Source organism: Maniola jurtina, chromosome 3 (assembly GCF_905333055.1).
Source record: "Maniola jurtina chromosome 3, ilManJurt1.1, whole genome shotgun sequence".
In the NCBI taxonomy this organism is placed as follows: domain Eukaryota; kingdom Metazoa; phylum Arthropoda; class Insecta; order Lepidoptera; family Nymphalidae; genus Maniola; species Maniola jurtina.
This window is the reverse complement of record NC_060031.1, coordinates 14,066,949-14,074,629: the sequence shown is the minus strand read 5'-3', so window position 1 is coordinate 14,074,629 and position 7,681 is coordinate 14,066,949. Positions and strand designations below refer to the sequence as shown.

Sequence of the window (7,681 nt, the reverse complement as noted above, 5' to 3'; positions counted from 1 at the left end):
TCATGCCAGAATTTATTCTGCCCTCTTTATTGAATTTTTATTATACAAACTTGCGGTTTATTACAAAACAATAAATTAAAATGATGCCTTTATAGTATGGAAAGTTGATAATGTCACGTTCTAGGAAATTCCACTTGCTTTGCATTAATAATAATTATTTTGGAATGGATATGTGCGGACTATGGAAGTCCCTACAAGATACCTCTTTGCAGTAGTCGACGAATATGACATTACGACGACGCGCAACGAGGACTTTAGAGCCAGATGTACCAGCATAAACTGTAGGCATTAAATGGTAGGAAGTGTAGTCGTAACATGCGTTAAGCTAAGATCCAGTATCGTCGTCATCAATCGGTACAAGATGTTGTCCGTCCATCTAGACAGGATCTGCCAACGCTGCGCCTTCAATAATTGCGAGGTTACCATGGGACTTCATCAGCTTCATTTCAGCTTTCCAACCTGTTGAGCTATGTCGTATACACTATATTGTCGTATACACTATATAGTTTGGTTCAAAAGAACCAAATGGAGAAAAGGTCCTAGCGCAGACCAGAGCTTTTTTAAGAGGCCCAATGATAGGAGGTTAAAATGATAGTAGAGAGAACCGGTGGATAGCCGCTGGGAGAAAATCAAGCGAATCCTCATCAGCCATTTGCTAAGTGGCGGGTGAAATTCGTAAATTAGCGTCTAGCGTGACTCGGTGCCGTTCGTCTTGAGAGTTCACTTCGAAATGTTTGAAACATTTCGGTGAACGCGGATTTATGGCGGCTATGAATTTTATGGAAATGCCTTTTTTCGTGAGTTCTCATGATGTTGTTACCATGCCTCGATTGGATGAAACAGTGTTCAAGTTAATGAACATCAATTGCGGAATCTGTTTTTTTTTTTTTTTTTTCAAATAATTCTGTTGATGCCCGGTGCGCTTGGTGGACGCTATTCCTTAACTATCACGTCGCTAACTCCATGGGCGTATAAATCGATCGCTTTATGACAGTGGGCAATTCCGTGGATGCAACGTCGCCGCACGACACTCGTTTCTCGACGTTCCCACAGTATTTGACGACCAGTTCTTATGAAAACTAAACACATCTCCACTCATCTCGCTCTGGTGGATATCCAGCCTTATCATTGTGATACGGAACTCTAAAAACGCCTTCACTTTAACCAGCTATCAGCATCGCTAACTCCATGGGCGTATAAATCGATTGCTTTATGACAGTGGGCAATCCCGTGGATGCAACGTCGCCGCACGACCCTCGTGTCTCGACGTTCCCACAGTATTTGACGACCCGTTCCTATGGAATTATGACTCGCAATGAACTTATAAACCACTCCGTTGAAATATCCTCGCTACAGTTCGTATTTATGGACGGAGATGGAAACATGGCGTTGAATGCTGATATACAGATAGTCGCAAGTATTAGATTGTCAGTGCTGAATTATGAGTATTTTCTCATACATTTATCATCTATATTCATATAATAAAGAGGTAAATTTTGTTAGTTTGTTTGTAGGAACTATTTCTGGAACTCATGAACTGATTTTGAAAATTATTTCATCAGTAAAAAGCTACATTATTCCTGAGTGACATAAACTATAATTTTTTTTTTATTAGAAATTCGTAATTAGCTACCCGTGCGAAGCCGGAGCGGGTCTCTAGTCATAACATAAACTTAAAAACAAAATGCGCACACACAATCGTTATTTCTCTGAGGGTCTATCTGTAGATGCTCTATTCGAGATTTGGAAAGATAAACGCCTACCTAAGTACCTATGGAGTGGAAATGGAGCAGCACTTTTTGATTTTCTGGGAGAAAAAGTAGTCTCTAGGTCCATGCAAAAAAATCATATTGATCTGTAGCTCCGTTGCAGCATAATTGAAGGACACACCAAAAAACAGACAGACTTTGACATTTAAAATATCATCAAGATCATCAATAGCCTAGAAACAATCAGTAAAATCTATCACACTAATATTATAAAGGAGAAAGTTTGTATGTGTGTGTGTGTGTGTGTGTGTGTGCGTGTGTGTGTATGTTTGTTACTCCTTCACGCAAAAACTACTGGACGGATTGGGCTGAAATTTAGAATGGAGATAGATTATACCCTGGATTAGCACATAGGCTACTTTTTATCCCGGAAAATCAAAGAGTTCCCGCGAGAATTTTAAAAACCTACAACCACGCGAACGAAGTCGCGGGCATCAGCTAGTTGACTATATTCTAACGACAATTTTTGTTAATATAAAAGCCTCAGAGCTTATCATTACAAAGTATCAACAACAACAGACCGACTATCATGTTACAATGTAATAATTACCTGATTTAACTAGCATAGTAGTAAAAACAACAAACATATTACAGTAGGTACACATTACAATGCAACCAGCATGTCCAATAAAAAGCACAATAACTTTAATTATGCAGTTAAGTACAACAATCTTTCCTTATTACAAATCACACAATAAGCTTCACGTAAGTATTGAGTATTAACAGGATATCATATAACAAGGATATTTGAAATGATAATGTGTGACAAAGAGGACAAAATCGTAAGTCAATAAAAAGGAGCGCACCATTTGGCAGCTTTTGTGTCCTCTTATCGCTTACAAAGAAAAAGGATGGGTCATAAACATCTTAATTTCTTCGAAACTTAGTGAAATTGATGCTAATTTGGATAACTAATAGGTCGTAAATCAATGCTATCTTTTTCCGCAAGGAACATTGTGAAAGAGATAGCACTATTTTTAAACCTTTCTTTAGTTTACGAATTTTTTACTAACGAATCAGCACCACGTTCATGATTAAAATAACCCTAGTGCCGATTTTTAGTCGCTAAATAATATTCTGCGAAATTTTTACATTTTAACATAATTCGTATTGGATATCTATCAATCAAAGTGACTTTATTCATCAGTTTACGTTTATTCAGCGATTGAAAAGTCGACCTTAAAAAAACTAAATGAATATCAACCGGTGACCCCGCCGTACAAACGAAGGAAGCACAACTATCGACCCACTATCGACCAAATCTCTGTAATTACACGTCACGCACACAAACTCAACATAAATTCTACGAAACTGGCCACTTAACACCTTCCGATACGCATTTGACACAACGTAGTGATTATATTTTTTTGTTTGACACTTCAATGAAATAATTTAATTTTAAATCGTATCGTAATCGTGCTGTGCAAATTACACAACTTCAAATTGAAGTCTAGGGTTGTCAGAAAATAAATGGGGTAATTTTGCCTAAAAATGAGCAATTTTTTTTTCATTATATTTAGACAAATTTATATTTTATTTTTGATGACAATCATAATATAACTAAGCGAAAAAGGCTGTTTTGTTAATTAAAAGATTTTAAATTGATATTGAAATTTAACTAAAACAAAACTTATTACTAAATTAATGTAGTACATTTAATATACCAGTCTCCGTCATAATAGCTGCATGCCAAATTTATCATGAAGTACCTAGGTACCTACGTAATTGGTGTACGTACGTTGGACAGATAAAAACTGTCCAACGTACTTACCATGTTGTCTTCTATGTTTTTTGTAAATGTATATGTTTGTGTGTGCAATAAAGAAATAAATAAATAGGTAATCAAAATCTTACTACATTAATAATATTATTTAGTTATAGTTAGTCCATGATAGGTTGTTTTGGTAGGCACCCACCAAAACAACCTTAGCGACGAACGGAGGACTCGTCACGCGTGATGTGGTCAAAGATGGGACGCTATACGGATAGCTAGAATATTTATCTTTATTTAGGTATTTTTTAAGGTCATAAATGTCAGAAAACACAAGACAAATAAAATATGAACCCATTTTGAATAAATAACTTTGAATTTGGCTTAGAGAAAAAAAAAACCGCTACCCAAGAGCCGCTTTGTGTAATTTGGTAAGAGATCTACGATATAGGGATGTAAACTTGCCCGGTGTATAACACCAAAAGTAGTGAATAGTCTACTAACCCTGCGAGATACGCTAAATAAAATCGCTAACTGGTACATACTTGGATTATTATTAAATATTTTTAGTGAATATATTGCGTTTTTATATTTGACTTTTTAACTTTTTTATTTTTAACTGTCAGGATACGATTATATAGTAAACATGGTGATGGGCACCCTGTTAAGCAGAGATTTTCAATAAGGCCAGAGGCCCTATACTGTAATTAATCAAAATTATGTAAAAACAGAGTAGGTAAATTTTAATACGTTGCAATCGATAAATTATTATTTTCTAGCATCGAACATCCATCGATTTGTAACTATCATAATAAAGACTAATCTAATGAGATCTCATTTTTTAATAATCATCGTGAAAGGGAAAAATAGGGAAAAATAGGAAAATAGGCAAATTTTCATATGTGAATGGTATCATTCCATAACGCACACATACTCATCAACTGACAGTTCCCCTGCTTCATTTGACTTTTCGGAGCATACCATCCTGAGTATTTATTCATCCAAGATGAATATGTGGGATTAGCCGCTCTACCTTTGAGGTAAATCTTTGCATAACCGACATAAAAGACAGTTAGTGCTCATAAGTCCCCAGTCGTAATGCCATAATATGCTAAGCCGTGAATTCCTCTTCTGTTACTCATTTCAAACAAAGAAATGGTGTTTGCTTACTCAGTATTAGGTTGTCCAGGTGTGCCTTGCATTTGGGGATATTACTATACTCTATCCAAGGAAAGAAGTTAGTTACGTAATCCCATACAAATGATAGCGAAAAAAACTCAGTGGACGTTAACCATTTTGAGACACCAATCAATCACAAATAAGTTTTCAAAATTCTATTCGAAAATGTTTTCAAAAAATATTCCAAATTCAATTAGAAACCATAGTTTTGTTTGTGACTGGTTGGTGACTCAAAATGGTTAGCACCCTACTAACTTCTATCCGCAGATAGCGTGTATGTCCAGCAATAGACGTCTAATGGTTGACGATGACAACGATAAAGCAGCTGTATTATGTTTTTTATTGTTTGAGATGTAAGGGAAAACAAATTGCTAATTGAAAGAACAACCCCTTGCCGTGAATAACGGGTAACTTACGCCTATATGCGAGAAGTTTCGAGCGATTAAGTTATTATTTTTGGCAGCTAAGGATAAATCCATTATATTAATACAAAAGTGTGTCCGTCTATCACATTTTTACGGTTCATCTGCTTAACTGGTTATGATACAGATATCTATAGATAGCATGCATCCCGGAGTTGGGCGGAGGTCTTTTTACCTCGAAAAATTGAAGTTACATCGGGATTTTCAAAACGTAAATCCACGCGAACGAATCCACTGGCATCATCTTATAGAAAGTATTTTTGTCCTTACCTACTCTATAAGCCATGGTGCCCATACACAGGACTAACACACCATAACGGGACAGCGCGGCGACCGCAGGCTTATTTGCCATTATAAAAATAATACGGCTCTCGGAATGTTTGACGACAATTAGTCACAACTCACACTACACAGCTCAGCACTCAAACTTGCTAGCTTGTTACACAAATTTTATTGCCTACATACACGCTCGTTGCTTGAACCAATATCCCACAGTTTCGTAAAAGTTCTAACTCGTGCATGCTAAACCATTCTTTAACCCCCGACCCAAAAAGAGGAGTGTTATAAGTTTGACGTGTGTATCTGTGTATCTATGTATTTGTTTATCTGTCTGTGGCATCGTAGCTCATAAACTAATGAACCGATTTTAATTTAGTTTTTTTTTGTTTGAAAGGTGGCTTGATCGAGAGTGTTCGGTTTAGCCGTTTGAAAGTTATCAGCGCTTTTCTAGTTACTGTAACCTTCACTTGTCAGGGGCGTTATAAATTTTTAATTTACACTTGTTTGACTATACAAAAGTTTGTACGAGTTTACTGGAATAGACATATTTTTTTCAATTTTATTCAATTCATGGTAAGGACATTGCATAGAAGTCACGTTCACACATTCGCAGTATTCACAAATTATACACAAGCAAAAGTCTGTTTGTCTAGTGTACAAACATTTAACTTTGACTCTATCCCTCTGAACGAAGGGTACGCCGTATAAGTAATTCTAAATATTCTTCGGAGCATCATTATTCTTCGGAGCTTAAAATTAATTCTTAAAATTATTATGTACTAACTAATATTATGTGATCAGTCATTTACTATTATATTTATAAGGGGTGTATCAATCACACCGAATAAGACTATACCTACTGTATTTTTTAAGTGTTTTGTGAACATGTTTTAGGTGTGCCTTAAATGAAAAAAAAAAAAAATTGGATTCTAAAAAAAAAAAAAGAAAAAATATATAAAACATGTAATAGCCACGTATCGTCGTAAACCCGCGTTACGCAAACCGATCAGTATGCAATAACTCAAACAGCCCCGATGCAGTTGTACAAACATTTAACTCTGAGTGGACCTTGAAGAAATAAGGCCGGCCGCAATTTGGCTACTTTTCGTTACGTAGGATAACAAATCCTTCAAATTATTATCTGGGATACGAATTTGCTCTGCGTTAACAAACATAATAGCTCTAGAAAATTAACTAGGTACAGATTTGCGAGCCTATAATGAACTTACTCTTACTGTGTGTTATGTCTGCTTCCTTGCAGGTAGATACCACTCGCTTGACGAATGCACTCGGCGGCACAATTTGTGCTAACGAAAGCTGTACAAACGAATTTACAAAGTATTGACAAACGTTAATTACTTAAAAAAAGTGTTCTGCATTAACTTAGCTAATATGGTTTTTTTTTTTAATTTGTATCTAGACTGGAATAGTTTGTGCTCGTGCGATTCGAATAATTATCCCTCTATGCATCGTATTTCTCATTGCTGAGGGTCGTGACCACCTTCCATTAATCACGCAATAGTAGGGGTTTTCTTGGATAATAAAGTGGTGGATTCCCAAATTCTTCCGAGTCATAGGTTTTTTTTTACAGTTTTCAATAGATATGAATAAATAAGACGGATCCAGTGTGCGAGCAGGCTAAAAGAGAATAAACCTCGTGGAAATAAATCGAGCGAGTGAATTGCAAAGAGGCTGTCATCCAGCGAACAATAAAATCTGTCAGGTCTCAGTTCGCGGTCACACGTATACGAGTATGTTTCGAGTACGAATCAAATTATACGAATACTTAGGTACTTTTGTAAATCGAGATGGTATGTCAATCACGTGCGACACGGTCGTATTCGCTTTCTTAAATGGTCAAGTGTGTGGCAGAATACGCATAGGATAGGGTTCCGCGGCCACGCAAGTTAAAAGCTTGTGCGGGTATTATTTCTTATACGTTTTTTCTAAAATCTGACTAAGCAACCTTAACGATTATAATAAAACCCTATCGAACAAGGGATCAATCAAAAGAGTAAATCAAATCTTTTTTTGAGTAACGCTTTTCAGGACACTACACACTACAGTGAAAAATCATTCTTTTCCCAAAATTTTACTTTATCAACCATTGCCGCAGGTTCAATCCTTCAGCTCTTCCAATTCTTCCAAAAGAAAAAATCTCCTTTTTTGAAACACAGCGTTGAAGTGTCACGGACAATTTGACAGGTAAAATTTTTAGAACTTTTAAAAACTTTAGCAAATGAGGCGTGTCGCCAGATATTTAGTGATCACTGCCACGAAAACATTAACAGCAACGGCGAGACCGTCAATGGGTGTCAGGT

General features: G+C 36.2%; 1 protein-coding gene across 1 annotated transcript in view; it reads right to left on the bottom strand.

Annotated features, from left to right (window-relative positions):
- The window catches only part of LOC123881009 (serine/threonine-protein kinase 17A), a 303,828-nt gene that overhangs the window by 87,345 nt on the left and 208,802 nt on the right, over positions 1-7,681 (bottom strand). The gene's annotated exons all lie outside the window — the stretch shown is intronic.